The sequence below is a fragment of the Pleurodeles waltl genome, chromosome 11 (assembly GCF_031143425.1).
Source record: "Pleurodeles waltl isolate 20211129_DDA chromosome 11, aPleWal1.hap1.20221129, whole genome shotgun sequence".
NCBI classification, from domain to species: Eukaryota; Metazoa; Chordata; class Amphibia; order Caudata; family Salamandridae; genus Pleurodeles; species Pleurodeles waltl.
Genome location: NC_090450.1, coordinates 174,354,696 through 174,378,440, shown reverse-complemented (window position 1 = coordinate 174,378,440; position 23,745 = coordinate 174,354,696).

The window sequence follows — 23,745 nt, the reverse complement described above, 5'->3', positions numbered from 1 at the left end:
ATAGTTAGGTATATTGCTAATCACTCAGTTAATATGATAAACATGAAGCATATAACATATATAAGTGCTAGGTTGGAATCAGACTAAGTAATCATGAGTAGTAGGGATGTCTGATGTAAGATTCTTTGGGTTTTATAGTTTTTTGTTTTGTTTCATGTCTGCTGAGATTACCATAATGATTACTACCATTCTTGTGAGAAATTGGGTTCTTGCTTGAGTGGGGTGAAACCCTACTCAAGCAACAGCTACACTCCCTGTCAAGGAGAACCCCCAGTCACTAAATTAACCTCTGTTTATCCCTCTGGTAGCTTGACACGAAGGCAGTCAGGCTTAAGTTAGAGGCAATGTGTAAAGCATTTATGCAGCACACAAATAGTAATAAAGGGAAAGCACACAATACAAATCACAAACCACTTTAGAACAATAGAGTACATTTCTAAAAATTGTTTGACACTGAAACAAAAACTGAATTAGTAGAACCGCAGTTATGAATTTTTAAAGATTAAAGTCATGTGAGACCGGGGCACAGCAGAAAGTATGGCCCACCACAATGGAGCATGGTTCAGATACAAAAAGTGGATTGGGTCTGGTCTCCACTTACCATTGGACTTAGAAAATGTGAAGAAAAACTGTTTGAGAAGCTAAAGTTCAGTGGAGCAAGGCAGCTGGATGTGTCAGAGGAGGTAAGGTGTCCTTGGGGGGCCAGATGACAAAACTATGAAGATTCTTATGTTCGGACTTAGGGTCTGTTTTTGGAAGTCGAATATCTCCAGCAGGACGAAGCAGGCCTCTGTGAGGAGCTACTGAATAGGATTTGCTGCTGTAGAGAAGAACATAGCAGGAGTGCTGTGAAGTCAGGCAAACTTCAAGCCATGATGCACCTTGGGCAGATCGATGAGCAGGCAGGTCCCGGTTTCCTTTCGGGTCTCAGAGCACTTTTTCACCAAAAATATTCTAAGTCCTATGTTTGGGATTTGGACTATCTGGACACCTTAAGCTCCACTTTCAAGGGTCCAGGACTGGAGAAGCAGCACTTGTAGGGGCAGGACTCACTCAGGCAGGGTCCAGGATTGGGTTCAAACTGGCTGGAGTGTTTTCTGTCTCAGAGGCTGCAAGCAGGAGGGCAGCCAACTAGCCCTTGAAGTCTCTCTGGAACCTGGGTTCAAAGTGGAGAGCAGGTCTCAAGCAGCAGCACAGACCTCTGAGGACACAAGCAGACTTCAGGCAGCTAAGCAGTCATTCTTGATGCAGCAAGGCAGTCATCTGAAACACAGCAGGCCACACCAGTAGCCAAGTCCATTGGGAGACCTTCGGAGGTCCAGGAAATGTTCTGGGTCCCCTTTTCATACCTGATGCCCACCTTGAAGTGGGAGAAACTTCTGGAGGTTTCCCCCACAGAGGTGTTTGGAGTTCTCTTCCTCCTGGCCCTGGCTCACTCTCTTTGTGTGAGAGCATTGCACTGCCTTTTGAAGAGTAAGGGGGGCTCACAGCTCACCCCCCCCATTCTGCTTGAGGTGGCCCATTCAGGGGCACCCATGCCTCTCTGTTATGTGGCTGTCTGAGAGAAATATACAAAGGCAAACTGCCACTCACATCTCGTCAAGTGACCCAAGAATAGGTCATGTGACTCAGGAACATTCTCAGAATGGTGACTTAAAATCCAACTTTACCATTAAAGAGGTTTTTAGATTTAAATTCTTTAGACACTAAACATGACTTTCCTGCCCACTCCCTATCAAAGTTTAGAACTTATTGAATGCCATAAGGTACCTCAATGTTATTCTATGGGAGAGGCAGGCCTCACAGTAGTAACAAACAAGTAAGTACATGCCCAACTTTTTAAATTCACTAACACCCTGTCCTATGGGCTATTTAGGTCATACCGTAGAGATGACTTATATGTAATAAAAAGTGAGGTTAAGGCTGGGCGAAGGGGTTATTATGACATGTCGAATTGGCAGTGTAAGACTGCACATACAGGCTGCAGTAGCAGACCTGGGATGTTTTAAAGGGCTAATTAAGTGGATGGCATAATAAGTGCTACAGGCCCACTTGCTGCATTTAATTTACAATCCCTGGGTATATAGTGTACCACTTTACTATGGAAGTATAGGTAAATTAAATATGCCAATCAGGTGCAAGTCAATTTCACCATTTTTTAGGGAGTGAGCATAAACACCTTAGCACTTGTTTAAAACAATAAGATGGGTGAAGGTAAAAGGTTTATGCAAAGACTACCCTAAGGCTAACAGGACCAACAATTCTGATCCATAAGATTTGAGCTGATTTTACATAAAATTACTTATTGTAAAATACTGATTGTGTGTGTTTACTATTACCAGAAGTTGGGGTGAAAATTCACACATGTATATAAATACCTTCCTATTGAGAATGGTTTCTCTGGCAGGGTTGTATGAGTCGCAACATGTCTGAGTCGTAACAATCTGTATTTAGATTAACCTAACTGATCCTATCAAAATGTGAGAGCCATCTTTCTGTTCTTTGAGGAGGATGCAATACATTTTACTTTCCTGGAACTAAGACAGTCTAACCTTATGTCCAACCCCGAATTTGGAGGTACAGAGTAATATTAAAACTAGGTAAAATCAATACAAGAGCTGATTCTTGTATTACCAGGATCACAGCTCTAAAATGTCTGGATGTTATCAATGAAACTGGTTGTTTTTTAAAGTAGCAATATTGTGAATCTGGGTGGCATCAAGACCAGACTTTTACTGACCCCAAATATTTCAGGAAGCATACCGTTGTTAACGCTGAATTTTACTAATGAATATTCATGTATTCTGAGTGTTGAATTTGCACAGTGAGTGAGTTAACGTAGAGAAAACGATGCACACATTTGAAGTTGCGCCCACCTGAATGGATGCCAATGTTCAAAAAGTGTACTTATTAATAGCTTGTTTATATAAAATGTTGAACTTATGTTTGATTAATTTAGTAGTATGTCCTTAAAGGTTATGGATTAGGTATTAGCTTTATTAATAGCAGGTCTTAACTTAGAGAGGTCTTGGGCCTCGTTGCACGGCCTCATGTCAAGCCGCATTTCTTAGGCGACTTATAAAAAGGCTGCTTAGAGAATTAAATAGCGATTTTCCACTGTACTGACCAAGTGCTCGTAGCTGAAATTCTTACTCATGAGAACTGCTTGCTAGAAAATACTAGGTAGGGATACATTGTATAACGTAGTATGTGTAAGAATGACCTTCACAGGAGAAGACAATGAATGCACTGACTGGAGTATAAACCGCTACAAATATCGATCCCTGACAAGCCAAACAATGGGAACAGGAGAAGAGGAGCCAATCATCGAAATGTGAACCGTATACTAGTAAAACTTTGAGATTTGGGGTTTTATTTTAATTGGACTAAATGCAAACATGCGATTCCTTGACCAATAAGGATTGGGGAAACAGTTTTAGGAAATCTAACTTAGCCAGACTGCACTGAGAGGAGAGAGCCCACTTTTTGATTATTCGTTTCTGAACTGCATCAAGAGACTTTGCTTTTCTGAACTCTAATGCTGAATCCTGATGCCTTGCTGACCAAACTGATGTTCAATTGAAGGAGACTGTCACAGCTTGCTGAACCATACAGAGGCAAGGTGTAAGACGATGTTACTAAGTGTTATGTCTATATGCTTTTGCTCCTAGGTACCAACCGCTAATTTTGATAGAACCATAGTTAGATGTTTTTCCAAATTTGTGTGGACTAAATTGTTTTGCATGAAGTCCAAATATGCTATTCTAATCTGATGTTAGTTGAGCTTCTCACTGATGAAGTTTGCTACATGGAATAACAGCTTATGTCTTTTCCTTGCTGAATCTAAATGTATGCCATTTCTTTTGCACAGTTATTCTTGCTATTATTTGGTATTGTAACCTTAGAATGTGAAGTGGCTCAAGCTTTGATTAGATTGCGGTTCTTTTGGCACTTTGGTCAGCCAGTATTGTTTTTGTAAGTATATCATTTGATATTGAGACTAAGTTACATGACATTAGAATTAGTTAATGTAGGGGAATAAACATTCTAACTTTTACATAAAGGATTGTTTATTCATGGCTGCAAGGTCATGGGGTATGGAAATTACTGACTCCTATTGCTTTTCGATGTCATTGATTGTTATTGCCATTAATTTGTATTGATACAGGGTTATATGGGTGGAACTACTCTAAGTGCAGTCAAAAGGTCTTTCGGCCTATACGCATCCCCTTATAAGTTTACTTAATAAGGTCTGATGCGCTAACACCTTTTTTTTTTTATAAAGAACTTTTATTGATTTTTGCAAAAGAAAGAAAACCATGATACAAACATCAAAACACGATGCCAACGGGCACCCAACATTGGTCGAACCTGCGATCCCAGACAGCACTAATATTAGAGATGACATATTGTTCAGGTGCCTATTGCGGTCTCCCATTTCCCCCATATCCTATTGTATTTATCCGGACATCCTCTAGCCTCATATACAAGTTTTTAACTCTGTGCGCACCAATCCATTCCCCGTCTCCATTTAGCCAGTGATGGGGCACTCTTGGCCTTCCAGTTTGCCACTATATCCCTCTTAGCCACTAAGCACGCCACCCCGAGGAAGATTCGATCCTGTCTCCTTAGTTCGGTGTCACCCATGCTCCCAAGAAGGAGGGGCAAAGGCTCTCTTTCTATATTCTCCTGCAACACCTCAGAAACCTCCCCCAAGACAGCTCCCCAATAGGCTACCATGGCCGGGCAGGTCCATACCATGTGAAAGAAGTCGGCTGTGGGATTTCTGCAGCGGGGACACTCCGCAGTGGGGCGGAGGCCCGCTCTGTGTAGTTTGTCGGGTGTGAGGTATGCTGTGTGCAAAAAATACGTTTGTATCAGTCTAAGACGGGTAGCAATCGCCAGGGCACGCGGGGCCATTAGCGCCTCACTCCATTCCACCTCTTCCATGGGGCCCACCCACCCCTCCCATCTCTGGCGAAGCACCCCCAGGGAACCCGAGGTGCCGGAGACCAGGGTGCGATATATCTGGGAAACACCCCCCTTGCCCAAGCTCCCCATCAGTGCCTTGGCCTCCATGGGGCTGCACTCGGGTATGGTTTCTCCCACTCGGATATGTACTGATAAGGCATGTCGGAGCTGGAGGTATCTGTGGAACTGTGTCTTATTTAATGAAAAGTTTTTCTGGAGATCTTCGAAGGATTGTATGTGTGACCCATTCCAGACATCGCCTAGTGTGGAGATGCCAATGTTATCCCAATTCTGAAACCCCTCCAGGCCCGCCACCTCCACCAATTGCCTCCCCTGCCACAATGGGGTCTGTTGGGTAAGACGGCCCCACCACCCTGTCGATTTTTGAGCCGTCCGCCATCCCTGCAGAACCACCTTGGTCACGTCCGGGATGTCTCGAGAGATCGGACCTCCATAAAGGGTGTCCCAAATCCGTGAGTATCCCATCGTTTGGATCTCCAGTCGGTATGCCGGATCTGTCCACCCACCCCCCATCCAGTCATTAATTACAAGTATTTGTGACGCGAGGTGGTAGAAATGGATATTAGACATGCCCAAACCTCCATCATACACATCTCTCTGGCAGGTTTTGAGTGCTAACCGTGAGCGGGCTCCGCTCCATATAAATTGGCGTGCCAATGAGTCCATTTCCCCAAACCATTTCCTAGGAATGGGATGGGGAAAATTTTGCAGGAGATAGAGGAGCCTAGGGAGGATCATCATCTTGTAGAGCGCTATTCTACCAAGCAGGTTAAGAGGGAGTGTCCTCCAGTGTAGGAGATCGCTTCTAATTTTCCTGGTTAACGGTTTAACATTAAGTTCCCATGTCAACTCAGGGAGAAGTGAAATAAATATTCCCAGGTATTTAAAGCTGTTTCTTCGCACTGGAATATTCCGCTGCCAGTCCACACAGTCTCCGGAGCGGTGTAGGGGGACCAACAGGGACTTGGCGGGATTCAGGATCAACCCCGAGGCTTCTGCGAAAAGGCTCAGAATCTCTAGCACGCGGGGGCCACTTTTAGCCGGGTTGGAGAGATATAGGAGGACATCATCTGCGTATAGCGCCACACGGTCCTCTGCGCAAGCGGGCCAAGACCAACCTTCGATCAGGGGATCTCCTCGCAGCAGTATCGCAAGAGGCTCTATCATTAATGCGAAGAGCAATGGGGATAGTGGGCAACCCTGCCGGGTTCCGCGGCCAATAGGGAACAGGTCAGAGACCACTCCATTCACCCGGACTCGAGCTGTCGGTTTGGAATACAGGAGTCTCACTAGGCCTCGGAATTTGGGGCCGAGTCCATTTTTCTGCAGGACCAATTCAAGGTAGGACCAATCCACTGTATCAAAGGCTTTTTCAAAGTCCAGTAAGAGTAATGCCAAGGGTATGTGTGACAGAGTCCTGCGATGTGCCAGAGCCACATGCAGCCGCCTAATGCAGTGCCTGGTGCTACGAGTGGGCATAAAGCCACATTGATCAGGGTGTACTAGTGTGGGCATTATCTCTTTCAATCTAGAGGCCAGGGTCAAGGAAAGCACTTTGATCTCAATATTCAGAAGTGAGATGGGTCGGTATGCCGAACAATGCCGCGATGGGGGTTGGGTTTTTGGTATCACAACTATCGTAGCTTGGTCAATCTCGGTGGGGAATCGGCCTAGTTTCTCGGCTTCTCCATATTGAGTAAGTGGGGACCCAGTATATCACTGCATTTGTTATATAGCTCTGCCGGGAGTCCGTCAGGGCCTGGAGTTTTGCCCGATGCCAAGCCGGAAATTGCACTGGTTATCTCTGCGAGGCTAATAGTTTCATCCAGTCTATCTCTTGCCTCCAGGGAGATCCTGGGGAGAGTGACGTCATTCAAAAGAGGGGTCTCTTTCTCAATGGCAGGGCGGGGGTGCATTGCATAGAGGCGGGAATAGTACGAGGCAAAGCTCTGTGCAATTTCAGCAGGTGTCCTGGAGAGGGAGCCCGAGGGATCTAAAATCTCAGGTATAACCCTGCCGGCCAGAGGGCGAGCCGCCAGCCAGTGCAGGAGCTTCCCATTTTTATCCCCCCAGCCATATATACGGGCTACCGAAGCTCTCCACATGCACCTAGCCGAGTCTAGCATTATGTGTTTAATTTCTTCTCTGACCATAGTCAGCTGCCTCAGGGCAGTGGCAGACGAAGAGGTCGTTTGTTGGCGTTCCAGTCTCAGGGCCCTAGCCTCCAGGTCAGAGATCTGGGAGTTCCTGTCTCGCTCACGGGTGCGGAGAAGGTGCTTGGCATGCCCTCTAAGGGTAGCCTTACAGGCGGCCCATAATGTTCCCGGGGACCGGACCGACCCCAGGTTCAGATCAAAATATTGGGTTAGTTGATTTCTGATCTCCTGGGTGTAGTCTTTGTCTTGAAGGTACCATGCGTTTAGGCGCCATACCGGGCGTCTGAAGGGATCTGCTCCACCTAGGCGGACCCGCACCGGTGCGTGGTCTGAAACTCCCCGGGGAAGTATCTCTGTCCCTGTGACGCTTGAGAGGTCCAGAGCGGACATGAATACCAGATCTATTCTGGATTGCGTCTGGTGGGCGGCCGACGTGTGGGTGTACCGACGATCCCTAGGGTGCCAGGTTCTCCATACCTCGCAAAGGCCAAGGCTCTCGGTCCAGCCAGTCAGAGCCGAAGCCCTGGCTAATCTACTGGCCGTGATCTCGCCGGATACATCCAAATCGGGATCAAGAACCGCGTTGAAGTCCCCTCCCAACAGGGTGGTCCCCTGGGGCAGTCCCACAACCACTCGGCGGAGTGAGTGCAAGAAGGCATCAAGTCTCGTCGGGGGGGGCATATGCAGATATAAAGTTTATCGGTGTTCCATGAAGAGTCCCCGTGGCCACAACAAATCTGCCCTGTGGGTCGACCTGCGTGGCTGTGATCACCACAGGCAGAGAGCGATGAAGTAAAATGGCTACCCCTCTAGAGCCCCTGGAGAAGCCCGCGTGGTATACTCTGTCATATCCTCCCCGCATGAGCATGGGGCACCTAGTCCCAAGGAGGTGAGTTTCCTGCAAGAGGACCACTGAGGGGGAGTACCTGCAGAGAGTGTTAAATACTGCTGACCTCTTGATCTTGTCCAACAGGCCATTTACGTTCCAGGAAAGGACCTGGGTTAGTGAGTGCCAGGCATGAGTTGCATAGGTGTTACATAGGGCTGAGTGTCAGGCTGTGGACCCAGGGGCGACCATTCCAAACATAACAAAGAAATAATAAGAGACCTAACCAACTTATTCCTATTCCTATCTAAACTAACTTCAAAAACTCCACCCCCCAACCACCCCCCTCCCCATACTCCCACCCCGGAAGCATCTGTCGCCCAAATACCCAACCAAAACCAGACAGCCAGCAGGACTGTCCTTGGGGTGGAGTGGTGGACCCCTCCATATAGTCGGATCAATTACAATTAGAGAAAGCCTGCCAAGTCTCGGGTGTCATATATTAGGGAGGCTTGGCGCCTTCTATAGTGACCCTTGTAAGGTCTGCATAGGTAAGTCTGACATCCCAAGTCTTTTGGACTCCCATCAGTGGGTGTCAAATGCGTCATATTAACCAAGGGCCGGGGACTGGCTCAAGTTGTTGTCATCTATTGTTTGGTTTGGGGTCTGAGGCCCCGAGGGTTCCGCGTGTTCCCCCTCTGTTTGTGAGCCAAAGTCTCGAATTTCCTCATTATTTTCCAAGGTGTTTGTGTCTTTCGGTCTCCCTCTCCGGGATCTGGTGCGCCTCCGGCTCCTCCGGGGACCCCCCGGGGTGAGGGGACCAACCCGAGGGGCCCTCTCCGAGTGTCCCGAGGGCCCCCCTCGGGCTCCGACACCCTCCTCCGTCAGCCAGTCCCAAGCCTCTTCAGGTGTTTCAAAAAAATGCGCTCGCCCGGCCAGGAGGACCTTGAGCCGCGCGGGGAAGAGGAGCATGTATGAAAGTTGCATCGCTCTAAGTTTCTGCTTAACGTGTTCGTACGACCGGCGGCGGGTCTGGACCTCACGGGTATAGTCTGGAAAGATTAGGATTTTATGGTTCTCCCATTGAAGATCTTCCAACCTCCTAGCCTCTTTAAGGATATTGTCTCTATCCTTGAAGTTGAAGAAGCGCGCAATCATTGGACGTTTTGGGCCGCCTGGAGGGGGGCGCGGAGCCAATGCCCTGTGTGCTCTTTCGATCGCGAACCAGGGCGAAAGGGACTGCTCTGGCATCCAGGTTTTAATCCACTTCTCTAGGAACTCAGATGCACCACCATCTTCTATGCCCTCTGGGAGTCCGATGAAACGCAGGTTATTGCGTCTTGACCGGTTTTCTGCATCTTCCGCACGGCGGTGAAGCTCGCCGGTTCGGATCTGCAGCTGGGCCACTTTACTTCTGAGGTCGGCAAGGTCGTTTTCAGTCTGGGAGACTCTAGTTTCAACCTCAGTGATCCGATTCACTGCGTTTCTGAGGTCCTGTCGGACAAGACCCACGTCTTCTCGCACTTCCCCGATCTTAGTCTCTACCGCAGACTGTGATGATTGAATGGCTTGAAGGATGGCACTCACTCCGTCTGGTGCGGGGCCTCTGCTGGCTGTGTCTCCCTCTCCTCGCTGGCCCGCCGGCGTCGTGAACTGGTCAATCTTTTGCTGGGAGGGTGGGGGTTGTTTGTTCGCCTTGTCTCTCCCCATCGCAATATCGGAAACAGGAGTCAGGTAGCTCACTTCTTGCGGTCTTTCAAGTCCAGCCTAGGTCCCCTGCGCGTTTGTAGTTACCACAGTTATAAAGAGGGCGTGGGGAGAGGTGTTCAGGCCCAAGTTGTGGTCTTCTCCACCTTTGGCATCCGGTGGCTCCACGATGGGTCCGGCTCCATTCCGACCCAGCCGCTAACCGCCATTAGGTATTAAATGGTAAGGGGGGGGTAGGGCATCCTCTTCCCTAACTCCTCTCCCCTCCCCCACCCTGTTGTCACTTCGTGCCGTTACCTTCAGTAGGGCCTCGACCGGCCCCAGGGCTGATCACGCTGCACCCGCGGCGCCATGAAGTCACTCAAGGCCTATGCCCTTCGTTGGGCCGGATCACGGTGTGTTTCTCGGCGCGGCAGAACGGGAACCCGGAGAGGGTGGCCCCAAGTCTTTCCGTTCAATTTTGATTATTCGGACGTGTCAGTATCCTCAGAGAGGCCTCGTCCCATCCCGGTGTCTCCGCCACATTCCGCGGACCCTCAGCAAACCTCTGTCATCACTCACGACACCAGGAAGTCCTTCTCCGCAAACGCCCCTCCGCCGCTCCAGCCCCGGCCCGCAGGGTCTCCCCTGGGTGCAGCGCAGCCTCTCAGCTCTCCTCGGCCGATGCCCTCGAGCCGGCGCACGGCCGCAGCGCCACCCACACAGCGCTCTCTCCCCCTAGATGCAGCAGCGCTGCTCCTGCATGCCGCGGGGACCACGTTTGGAGCGCAGCCTCAGCTCCCTCCAGGGTTCTTTCCTCACCCCGCCACACCTCCGCTCCAGCTCGACCGCACCGGGCGGGATCGTCGGTTCGGCCCCGACTCAGCCGCGGAAATCAGCCCCGGCCGCCATTTTGTTTCCAGGGACGGATCGGACGGATCGGGCGCGGCTCGGGAACGGGGCCGCTCCCATGAAGTTACTCGCCGCCGGAGACTCCCAGGGGTCCAGGGGTCGCAAGGATCGTCAAGACGACATCCTCAACTCGGTCAGGCCACTCTAACTACGGGCGGATGACGGAGGGGTCCAGAGCACTCTCAGAGTGCGACCGCCATCTTGACGCCCGAAGCCACGCCCCCCGCTAACACCTTTTTAGCCTGACGAGACTCAATGATTCAATAGTCTCAATCCAAATGGAGAAAGCTGAATCTCTGCATTTGATATTCAAGTCTGGACAAAAATAGGTCCTACATTTTGTATTGTTTTTACTTTTATAAAGCTTTTTAACAAAAAAGGTGTTCACAAAAATTTCAAGAGCAGATCCTTCTGCGGATACAGGGACATTACAACATACCTCTCCTAAAACATCTTCAGCAGTGGCTTTATAATTGTCAGTTTTTAAAGGAAGCAATGTTTGAAAAACACACAACTCCTAAAGAGACTCATAATTAGCCTTAGCATAAAAAATGAATCCCAAATATTATGTCAAACAGGACCCACCCGATGCTAGACAAGAGAGTGTAGCTTATGGCATAAAGAACCTTATTGTCCCTGCTAAGTATAGGGTGACCTTGGATGATTTCTTGACACAGGAGGACAGGAGCGAGAGTTAGGATTGAGGAAGGCAAACTAAGCTACCATCCAGTATCATTGGTTTTTGCCCACAATTTCAACCTCTCCCTATGTCATGCTTAATACCCCCAATTTTTCTTCTAAATGCCAATGAGGACAATGGGTAACACAATGTGAAATTAGGCTAAGCATTGTTTGGAAACTCAATGTATTGCATCTATAACCTAACAATAGTTGAGTAGAGTTGCCTTTGCGTAAGAGTGGGTCACTGTGGCTTTCCCAACTCATGGTGCCAACTTTGGGGGGTGCTTTTACTATAACATGAACAGCACTCACTATTTCGTCAAGTATGTCAACACATCTCTTTTCCCTATCCAATCAGTAAGCTTTCTTTACCCTCTGACTTGTGTTTTCCTTCCCCTTTTCATATGATTGGTTTTAAAGATTTGTTTTTTAAGGAAAGGTCAAAGAGGTCTAATGCTAAATTAATGTGAAAACATGTAAAATGAGTTCAGGTGTTACCAAGAGCAAAGCTCTGAATGAGGTTGACTAGTATCAAGAGTAGAGGTCTGAATGAGTCCCAAAACCAGAGCATCAAGTATTACCAGGAGAATAGTTGTATGATTCCTGGGTATTAGCAATAGCACGCCTATTAAGCCTATGCTTTACCAACAGAACAGTTCTGACTTAGACTGAGTTTTAGTAGAAGCATTCCAAATGACTCACAGTTCTGAATTAGTCTGAATACTACCAAAAACTGAATTCTAAGTGAATCTGGGTATTAAATGCAAAAGTCTGAGTCCAGGAAATTAGTTACAGGTGTATAAATGACGCGTGTAACATACAAAAAAAATTAATTTGAATACTGTTGAAAGCAATGTTCCATAATTAAATGTTTTGCAAGCTTTACAATATTACCATGCAACACGCAAATGTATTTACAGTGTATTTTTCATGTTTTACTTGACCGTAAGTAACATAGGCCGCATATTAAAATGGCCAATGATGGTCTTCCATATTCTTCCTTGTTGCAAATCTTCCTTATTCTCATTGCAGGAGGAAAGCTGTACCAGCAACATCGAAAGATGTATCTTTTGGTTTGTTCTCGTGTGAATTTTTAACGTCATGCAATCCTCGGAGAACAAAGTAATGAGCGAGCACCTGAAAAAGAGAACACCTTGGAACAAGTGTATCTGCCACTTTGGCAGTCATTTATAAATTTGGCAGGCTGTCCCTCCAACAGGGGCACGGAGTCATTTAGTCTGCCATAATATAAACCGGCCTCTAAAGATCCATATGCTTGAATTCAGCCCATTCTTGAGTTTACATCAAGATTTGCACAGTGCAAAGTGTTGCATCTCTATCAAAATCAGAACTCTAGGTGAGCCTATTTCTACAGGAACACAGCTCTGCCCAAAACAGGGTTTATCAAGTATAGAGTTATGGTGACCTTGAGTATCATTAGCAGAGCTATTGTGAATGTGGTTGAGCTCAGTTCTTATTAGGAGCACAGCGTGAGTCTGGATATTATCAAGAGCACAGCACTGAGTCTGGGTACCAGCAGAAAAACATATTTTTGGCTAAATAATTTTGTACTTTGTTTATTGTTGAGTATATCTTTACATATTCCCATAATAAATTAACATAATTTTCAGTTTTCCTACATGTAAGACAACCCTAAGGTAGGCCTTATGTAGCCCCATGGGCAGGGTGCAGTATATGGTTAAGGTAGGACATATACTAATGTGTTTATATGTTCTGACAGTAAAATACTGCCAAATTTGGTTTTCACTGTTGCAAGGTCTATCTCTCTCATAGGTTCACATGGGGGCTGCCTTTAAACATGATTAAAGCGTAGATTACCTTTGGGAGCAGATAGACATGTGGAGTTTGGGATCTCCGAACTCACAATTTAAAAATAAATCTTTTAGTAAAGTTAGTTTGAGATTGTGTGTTTGAAAATGCTACTTTTAGAAAGTGTCCATTTTCCTGCTTAAACCATTCTGTGACTCTGCCTGTTTGTGGATTCCCTGTCTGGGTTAGTTTGACAGTTGGCTGTTTGCACCTCTCTCTAGACAGTAACACAAAGGGGGCTGGGGTGTAGCCTGCATATCCTGATGAGCCATCTGTCCTAGGAGGGAGGGGAGGAGTGGTCACTCACACCTGAAAGGGCTGTGCCTGCCCTCACACAATGCAGTCTCCAACCCCCTGGTGTGAGTCTGAGGCCTTGCCTGATCAAGGCAGGACTTCACAAACAAGTGAGACTTTCCTTTGAAGTAAGCCTACTTCAAAGGCCAAAATGGGTATAAGAAGAGCACCCCAAACCACAGACTTTAAACACTTCTTGGGGTAGACACTCTACCTCACAGACTCTTCCTGGAGAAGAGAACCTGACCCAGAACTTGCATCCTGCCAAGAAGAACTGCCTGGCTGCCCAAAGGACTCACCTGACTGCTTTCTGTGAAGGACTGCTGCCTTGCTGTTGCCCTGCTGCCTTGCTGCTCTCTGGCTGTGATGAGAAGTGCTCTCCAAGGGCTTGGAAGAGCTTGCCTCCTGTTCCCTGAAGTCTCAGGATCTTTTAGTAGTCATTAAGCAATGATATGCCTGACCTGTATAAAATAAAAATATTTTTTTTTTAATTGGAGCAGCTGTCTGAGTGAGTCTGGGAATAATCAAAAAAAGTTGAGCTGTGAAGTGCGAGTCTCCTTAGAGACAGGTCTATGGGCAAATCTGGTTACTAACAATAATGAAATTCAGACTATGCCTATGGAGTAGGAGCAGGAAAGCTCCAAGACTTAGTGAATAAGGGTCAAGGCTCTGCTCAATATTGCATAGGATCAACAGCAAGGCTCTAAGTGAGTGTTGGATATTGGCAGTGGCAGAGCACTAGCTACTCAAGGAGTATCCAAGGTAGAGCTCAACGAATCTGTATATTATCAAGAAAATAGCTATGAGTGAATGATTATATACAGCAGAGATAGGACTCTGTGTATCAGTAGAAGTTTTGAGTCTAATCTCAAGAGTGGAGCTGTGTGAGCTTGGGTATTATAAAACATACAGCTATGAGCGAGTCCAAAAAGAGCCCTCATTGAGTCTGTATATTACCAGCAGATATATCATTGTATTGACATATAATCAGGAGCAAAACAAGTGATTGTGTGTGGGTATCATAAGGAGCCGATCTGAGTGAGGCTTCAATTTAAAGCAGAAATCTGAATGCGGGAATTATTAGAAGCCAGGGTCAGCACTGCAGAGTTGCTGCCCTTGGTGAAGATGTCGAAGTTTGCTCCATCACAACTCTTCCTTCAGTGTGCACATTCACATGATAGATGTGTGGGCACACATATCAACAAATAACTTTCAGCATACATGTTACACTCTTAACTATGACTATTACCAAGTGCAGGGCTTCTCTGTTTTTCCTTCAGCAACTAAATGATTCTGAAACATGCTTTGCCGTCGACTGTATTTTAAGAGTTGTGTTAGCCTTGATGGGCTATGCTGTTTTAATGAAGTTATTTTTATTATATGATATTTGTGAATCCGTTTTTATTTGCTGTGGTATGTTGCCCAAATGGCCAATGTAATGACACCTGCTTCTTTTGTAATTTTTTAATTTTTAATTACACTTGTCTTATTTATAATCATGTAGTTGCTTGTACATATTTTCTTTTATGATCTATTTTTAAGATCGAATAAAGATTGAATTGCATTGAATTGATTACCATTAGTCAGTTGTGAAAACATTTTCTACATCTATTGAGGATACAATTGATTTGCTAAGAGAATTACAGATTTAGACTTGACTTACTGTTTCATTACACCTCAATTCCTCAGAGACCACTACTTAAGAGACTGGCCGAAGTATCATAACTTTTTAAATATATTATTGAATGAAATAATTGCATGCCTAATGAAGGGGTGCAGCATAGCCCTAACATAAGGTCACAATATATCAAACTCAAAAAAGGCAGTAGTTGGTATTATCAACAGCAGAGCTTTGACTGAGTCCTGATGTTATCAGCCACCAAGTAATAGCAATAGCTAATCTCAGTGAAACAGAATATTACCAGAAGAGCTAACTGTGAGTCTAGATATTGATATCAGAAATATGAACCTGAGTGTCATTAACATCAGAACGAGTTTGTGTGTCATCAGCAAAGCTATGCTTGTGTTGTGGCGTTATTCAAAGAAGCATTATTAAGTATGGATAACTTCAGGGACATATCTAAGTGATGCTGCTCTATCAAGAACAGAGATCAGAATGAGTCTGGATATTAGAGGACATTGTCGACCCTTGCGTTTTTGCTGTCTTTGGTTAAAATGGCCAGGCCAAGTATGCAAGTCACAGCTTCCCCACTCACATGCACCAACATGAGCAAACCAGCAAGAATACTAAAAAACATGTTGCACTTGTAACTAGAACCATTAGCAAATATACAGTTTTTCAAGACTGATGCAGACTTTGCAGCTCTTCACATACACACATCTGAACCAGTGGTTGACCACTTGCCATAGAAACCATAGAAGCACTATTGTCTGGTATTGAGCTATAAACTCTACATTACTATCAGAGCTATGAATCTGCATATTGTCACTGGAGTGATGAGTGTAGGGGTATCCTCAGGAGCAGACCTTTGAGTAAATCTGGATCTCGGGCAAAGGTCTAAGTGAAGACTGGAGATTCAAGTAAGTCTAGATATTATCAATAGATGAGGTCAGACATTCTGTATTATTTTGTGCAAAGCAAAAACATGTTTGGTTAATGATTAGCCACATTGTGCTGGTTAAGTCATGCTAGCTCCAGATGGGTTTGTATATTTTGAGGAAGTCTTATGTTTTTCTACTACTATAACCCTAGCAGAGACGAATCCTATGATTTTCTACTATTACCCATAGCAGAGTAATACTTGATACAACACAAACAGAGCTCAGGGTGCTCTTTATCATATGTAGCGGACAAATAATGCAGGGTATTGTGAAGAGAATGGCTATTAGTCTGTTTTCTTGGTGAGTATTTCTGAATTAGAGCCAAGAGTGATTATATTATCAGAAGTAAAACTCTTGGAGTATTAGCAAGAATCGAGCTGTGCAAGATGTGGATCGGAGTTCGGAGTGAGTCTGAGTATCTCAGGGGCACAGCTTCAGGGAGGTGTTTGGGGTGTTACACTCCCCTAAAAATGTATTTTGTTCTAAATAGTTGAGAATAGGTGGTGTCAGTTGGATATGGTGAAATATCTGTCGGATTTCACCTAGGACTTTTACATGCCCCACACTGACAAAAACACACACATGTAGTCCTGTCTGTTTTGAAGACTTTAAAATGTGTTTTAAGGACCCCTGACAATCCGCACCCCTCTCGCCCCCTCATGTATTGCCTCTCATTTTATGCATGTTAACAAGAACTGCCTGCTTGATTGCTAGGAAATCTGAAGCTCACAACCCCCAACCTTACTGACCAGACTATACTCCTGGGATATATCTTCTGCAACCCTACTGGCCAGGCTACACCCCTGTGGCATCTTTGGGAACAGAATTATGGAACATTCTAGCCACTTTCAATAGGAAAGCTCAGGGTCAGTGAAGGTATTATCATGAAGAGACCATGAACATTTCTGAGTATTATTAATTTCAAGAGCTGAGCAAGTTGTGGATTACCAAGAGCAAAGATCATAATGTATTTTTTGGGTCCTATAAGGTGCAGAGGGGAGTGAGACTCAATATTATGAGTAGCGTTCTGTACTCTTAAAAGTGAACGACTAGTGGGTTTTTATGTCAGCAAAGTGATGGGTATGTGTTCAGTATCTTCTGGAGCAAATTAATCGGGGTTTCAATTTATTTTATTTTACAGGTAATGTAGCATGACTTTACCCAATGATATTAGATCATGTTTAAAGTCCCATATATGATCGACTCGAATTAACATGCAAGGAACCACCTGGAAATGATGTAACTGAGCTACTCTGGTAGAGGTGCATAGGAGTGGACAGGACAAATATTTCATATCTGCATAATTGGCCAGGCGAACTGTCCACAAGTGAGGATAATATTAAGCGGTAGCTGAAATACATCAAGAATACATATGTCTGTAAGCCATGTATAACAGACCGAAGAGTAGTGTGGGTTATTACATGCATGGGTGGAGTGTGCCAGATACTGCTTCTTGCAACCATAAGGGACTTCTTCAAGGCTTCTGATCTCCTAAATTTAGGACTCAAACTACAGCGAGTCAGTACTTCTTAGAGTTCATTCACCAATGGATATTGTCGATACATTGGCCAGATAAAGTTATTTTCAGCTGAACTACTTTTATTGCCAATCAGCCAACTTTAAACTTGATTCTAGCTTCCAAGGGTAACTTGTTAAGCTTTCATAAGATCAAGATGTGACGACATTTTTAGCTCAGATTTATTTAGCCTTGGGTCCATGCATTATAAAGGGCAGATTTGTGTTTTGTACCATTTAGGATATTGTTAGGTTCATAGTTCTAAGGGTCTTAAATTCAAGAGTAGATCTGACCGAGTCTAGATATTTATTATCAAACAGAATATAAGTGAATCCAATGCTGCATTCAGAAAAGAGCTTTTGATGTTCCTGGGCATTATCAAAAGCAGATCTGAGTCTCTAGTATCAAGAGTGTAGCTAGGGAAAAATGAGGTCATTATTAGTTGAGTTTTGAGAAAGCCCAATTATCAGCAGGTCCTTAGTGAGTCTAAAAATCATCAAGACCACAGCTCAGGAGAGGTAGGACCGGGGCCACTGGAATTATGTAATGCTGTGACTGTGGCATTTTTTGCATAATCGTGGGTTTGCCACATTTGCAAGATAATCCATCATCTGCTGCATAACCTGTAGATTTTAACAAAAAATATTTTGTTTCTTCTGTAAACAGATAGAAAGTTACAAAAGTCATGGCAACTCGTGTTCCTGCGCACCAGAAGTCCCATCACAAAAGTTGACTAATTTACTTTTAGTTGCTTATTGCTGTATTTGGGTATTAAATTAGCACTAAACAGGGGAAATCTTTTCTTGGACAGTGTTGCCAGGTGTAACAATGCTAAAATACTATCACAAAATGTGCCGCATTATGCTGGATAATTTGCTTTTTTTTGCAGCATAATTTAGTCCTGCTGCATAATTTGGTCCTCCTCTGCCACATAATTCCAGTGGCCATGGCGATGACCAAGTTGAACTATTAAGAGTCAGAAGAGTCTGACTATTAGTATAAGAGGAACACTGGTATAAAGAGCTGAGCTGTGCTCAGTCGGCTCATTCTAGCAGCATTGCTCAGAGAGTATGGTAGTATCAAGAGCAAAGCTCTAACGAAGCCCTGGTATTATCAGGAAGGAGGGTATCATCAGCAGCAGAGAGAAAAGATTGATATTATCAGCAGACTCAGGGGAATCTTGGTACAATCACTGGAGGGTTTCAGATTAACCTAGGCATTGAGCTGCCTCTTTCACAGCGCAACATTTGGGACACGAGGCACAAGGCATCACAATAGCACACTTGTGACTGCAACAACTTCAGCCCGACTGTTTATGTTAGTAAGTGCCCTGTATTGCTCAGTGAGTGAGACCAACAAACTCCTCGGGTGGTGAAGAGGGTGAGGGGCTGTAAGGGTGTAAAACAAGCCCTTTGGCACAGTGGGGCCCCAAACCCTCCAGGAGTCCCAACCCTTCCACGTGGACCCCATTCAGTCCAAGACTAATGCATACCTGTGAGATATGGGAGACTGACTCAAGGGTTCTCATCACATTCTGCAGGAGGCCCTATTGTTTTGCGTTACTCCACCGAGGGGCCGCTGCTGGCACACATCTTTCTCCACTTATGAAATGTTTAATAAAATGCAGGCAAATGGTGCAGTCATCAAATGTGCGATGTTTCTCAATCACCATTGCAGGAGCATATTTCTCTGTAGCAGGAAATCATGCACGCGACCTTAAGAAATCTGCGCTCCTCCCTCAGGGAAGGGAAACCCTTAGACAATCAAGCAATTGTTGTAGCCACCTTCCTGAGCCTAGCATACTTTGCCTTTGCTGCATTTGACGAGTTCAGATCTGCACTGCACCAGAATCCTCAATCTGGCATTATACAATAATATAACAAAACTAAGCTGAGCATTCTTGCATTGAAGAGGTAGAATATGCAATTTACTAATGTATTGCTCTTATAGAACAAATACATTGAGTATGTTTGGATGCCCTCATGGGTGATGAGCAGCACCTTAGATTACAATTTGTAGGAGGCTGGCCTGGCTTGTAGTGGGTACCAGAGGTACTTACACCTTGTGCCAGGTCCAGTTATCCCTTAATAGTGTAGAAGAGGTGTTTCTAGCAGCTTAGACTGATAGAAAGTAGCTATGGCAAAGCAGCTTAGGCTGAACTAGGAGACATGTAAAGCTCCTACTATACCACTGGTGTCATATGCACAATATCATAAGAAAACACAATACACAGATTTACTAAAAATAAAGGTACTTTATTTTTATGACAATATGCCAAAAGTATCTCAGTGAGTACCCTCGGTATGAGGATGAGAAATATACACAAGATATGTGTACACAATACCAAACATATGCAGTAATAGCAAAAGGAAGTAATACAAGCAGTGTAAAGTTACAATAGATTGCAATAGGAGCACATAGGTATGGGGCAACACAAACCATATACTCCAAAAGTGGAATGCGAACCACAAATGGACCCCAAACCTATGTGAGCTTGTAGAGGGTCGCTGGGACTGTAAGAAAACAGTGAGGGTTAGAAAAATAGCCCACCCCAAGACCCTGTAAGGTAGGTGTAAAGTGCACCTACAACCCCCAGAGAGCACAGAAGTCGTGATAGGGGGATTCTGCAAGGAAAACCAACACCAGCAATGCAACAACAGTGGATTTCTGGATCTGAGTACCTGTAAGACAAGGGGACCAAGTCCAAGAGTCGCAACAGTGTCGAGAGTGGGCAGGAGCCCAGGAAATGCCAGCTGAGGGTGCAAGGAAGCTGCCACCAGATGGAAGAAGCTTGGTGTTCTGCAAGAACGAAGAGGATTGGGAATTTCCCCTTTAGAGGATGGATGTCCCACGTCGTGAAGAAGCTTGCAGAGGTGTTCCCACGCAGAAAGACCGCAAACAAGCCTTGCTAGCTGCAAGGGTCGCGGTTAGGGTTTTTGGATACTGCTGTGGCCAAGGAGGGACCAGGATGTCGCCACTTGGATAAGGAGACAGAGGGGGCGCCCAGCAAGTCAGGGAGCCCTCACAGAAGCAGGCAGCACCCGCAGAAGTACTGGAACAGGCACTTAGAACAGGAGTGAACCGGAGTCCACCTGAAGTCAGAAAAGGGAGTCCCACGATGCCGGAGGACAACTCAGAAGGTTGTGCACTGCAGGTTAGAGTGTCGGGGACCCAGGCTTGGCTGTGCATGGAGGAAATCCTGGAAGAGTGACAGGAGCCGGAGCAGCTGCAGATCACACGACACTTAGCAATGCAGTCTAGCGTGGGGAGGCAAGGACTTACCTCCACCAAACTTGGACTGAAGAGTCACTGGACTGTGGGAGTCACTTGGACAGAGTTGCTGAGTTCCAGGGACCACGCTCGTCGTGCTGATAGGGGACCCAGAGGACCGGTGATGCAGTCTTTTGTTGCCTGCGGTTGCAGGGGGAAGATTCCGTCGACCCACAGGGGATTTCTTCAGAGCTCCTGGTGCAGAAAGAGGCAGGCTACCCCCAGAACATGCACCACCAGGAAACAGTCGAGAAAGCCGGCAGGATGAAGCGATACAAGTTTGCAGTAGTCGTCTTTGCTACTTTGTTGCGGTTTTGCAGGCGTCCTGAGCAGTCAGCGGTCGATCCTTTGGCAGAAGGTGAAGAGGGAGATGCAGAGGAACTCTGGTGAGCTCTTGCATTCGGTATCTGAAGAATTCCCCAAAGCAGAGACCCTAAATAGCCAGAAAATTAGGTTTGGCTACCTAGGAAGGAGGATTGGCTGCTAAGAGAGGTAAGAGCCTATCAGAAGGAGTCTCTGACACCACCTGCTGGCACTGGCCACTCAGAGCAGTCCAGTGTGCCAGCACACCTCTGAATCCAAGATGGCAGAGGTCTGGGACACACTGGAGGAGCTCTGGGCACCTCGCCTGGGAGGTGCAGGTCAGGGGAGTGGTCACTCCCCTTTCCTTTGTCCAGTTTCACACCAGAGCAGGGCTGGGGGATCCCTGAACCGGTGTAGACTGGCTTATGCAGAGATGGGCACCATCTGTGCCCATCAAAGCCTTTCCAGAGGCTGGGGGAGGCTACTCCTCCCCAGCCCTGACACCTATTTCCAAAGGGAAAGGGTGTAACACCCTCTCTCAGAGGAAGTCCTTTGTTCTGCCTTCCTGGGCCAGGCCTGCCTGGACCCCAGAAGGGCAGAAACCTGTCTGAGGGGTTGGCAGCAGCAGCAGCTGCAGTGAAAACCCCGTAAAGGCAGTTTGGCAGTACCCGGGTTCTGTGCTAGAGAACCGGGGGATCATGGAATTGTCCTGCCAATGCCAGGATGGGATTGGGGCGACAATTCCATGATCTGAGACATATTACATGGCCATGTTCGGAGTTACCATTGTGACACTGTACATAGGTAGAGACCTATGTACAGTGCACACGTGTAATGGTGTCCCCGCACTCATAAAGTCCGGGGAATTTGCCCTGAACGATGTGGGGGCACCTTGGCTAGTGCCAGGGTGTCCTCACACTAAGTAACTTTGCACCCAACCTTCACCAGGTGAAGGTTAGACATATAGGTGACTTATAAGTTACTTAAGTGCAGTGGTAAATGGCTGTGAAATAACGTGGACGTTATTTCACTCAGGCTGTACTGGCAGGCCTGTGTAAGAATTGTCAGATCTCCCTATGGGTGGCAAAAGAAATGCTGCAGCCCGTAGGGATCTCCTGGAACCCCAATACCCTGGGTACCTCAGTACCATATACTAGTGAATTATAAGGGTGTTCCAGTATGTCAATGTGAATTGGTGAAATTGGTCACTAGCCTGTTAGTGACAATTTGGAAAGCAGAGAGAGCACAACCACTGAGGTACTGGTTAGCAGAGCCTCAGTGAGACAGTTAGTCATCGCACAGGGAACACGTACAGGGCACATACTTATGAGCACTGGGGCCCTGCCTGGCAGGGTCCCAGTGACACATAGACTAAAACAACATATATACAGTGAAATATGGGGGTAACATGCCAGGCAAGATGGTACTTTCCTACACAATGGAAATCACAAAGGCCTATCTCAAAATTCCAAATATATCTCTTGATGATTTGTCCCAGTACTATTACAACAATCACATTATTTTAATTTATAAAACAAGATGTTGCCCAGCCCTGAGACTGGCCTACCTTACAGGTTCTAGTCATTGTTTACATTGTTCTGTTATGGCTCAAATGTATTTCTCTGCCTTCAGCAGTGTTGTAAAAATAGCCCCTGCCACCCCTGTGGTGCGGGGGGCCCACTCTGGCACTGTGCATGAGTGGCAGGCATCTGGCCTGACAGCGCTTGACTGGGTCTGTAGCGTGGGGGACCCAGTCCATGTATTTGGCGAGGGACCCCCTAAAGTTTTATTATGCCGCTGGCCTTCAGGACTGTTAAAAAACAGAACATACCATCAGAAATATTTTTCAGCAGAGCACTCATGGCTTGAAAAAGTACACCCTCTGCAATTTTCCGGACATTTGGACTGTACCTGTAAACCAATTATTATAAAACAAATCATGGTTGGACCTGATGTGTTTACCTTTCAGCTAGTGTATTACTTTTATCACCCATAAACATTTAGGCTCTGGCAAACATGCACTCACTTTGTCCAGTCCCCAGTACTAGTATCGAAGCACATTGCACTATACGAACAGCCAAGGCCATTTTGACATCCATCACTCATTATTTGTCATGGAAATGCATCACCATCTTTTAATGATATGTGGCTCCTCCCGTCAGTAAAAGTAACCAGATTGGCAGACATTTACCAGTCAAGTTCTGGTTCTACAAACTCCTGTGAACTAATGGCGAACCTGAACCATAACTCCCAGAGATGCTGTTGATTAGTAAAGGAAAACCCTGTATGAAACAGGTGACATGGAATTGATTGCTAATGTTCCTCTCTCTATACAACCCGTGCATTTAGACCTCAGGGGTAAGGAAAGGAGTACTAAGGGTTCTGGGTGGGTGAAACACTCACTGTGATTTTGTAGGTTAAATTCTACACTTTTGGGTACAAAACTTCCATCCAGCCAGGGCTTTAAGTCAATCAATCAATCAATCAGTCATTTGTAGAGTGCGCTACTCACCCGTTAGGGTCTCAAGGCACTGAGGGGGGTGGGGGCGGGGGAGGTGCTACTGCTCGAACAGCCAGGTCTTGAGGCATTTCCTGAAAGTCAACAGGTCCTGGGTCTGTCGAAGGTGGAATGGGAGAGAGTTCCAGGTCTTGGCGTGAGGTAGGAGAACAATCTGCCGCCGGCTGTAGTTTGGTAGATGCGAAGAACGGTGGCGAGG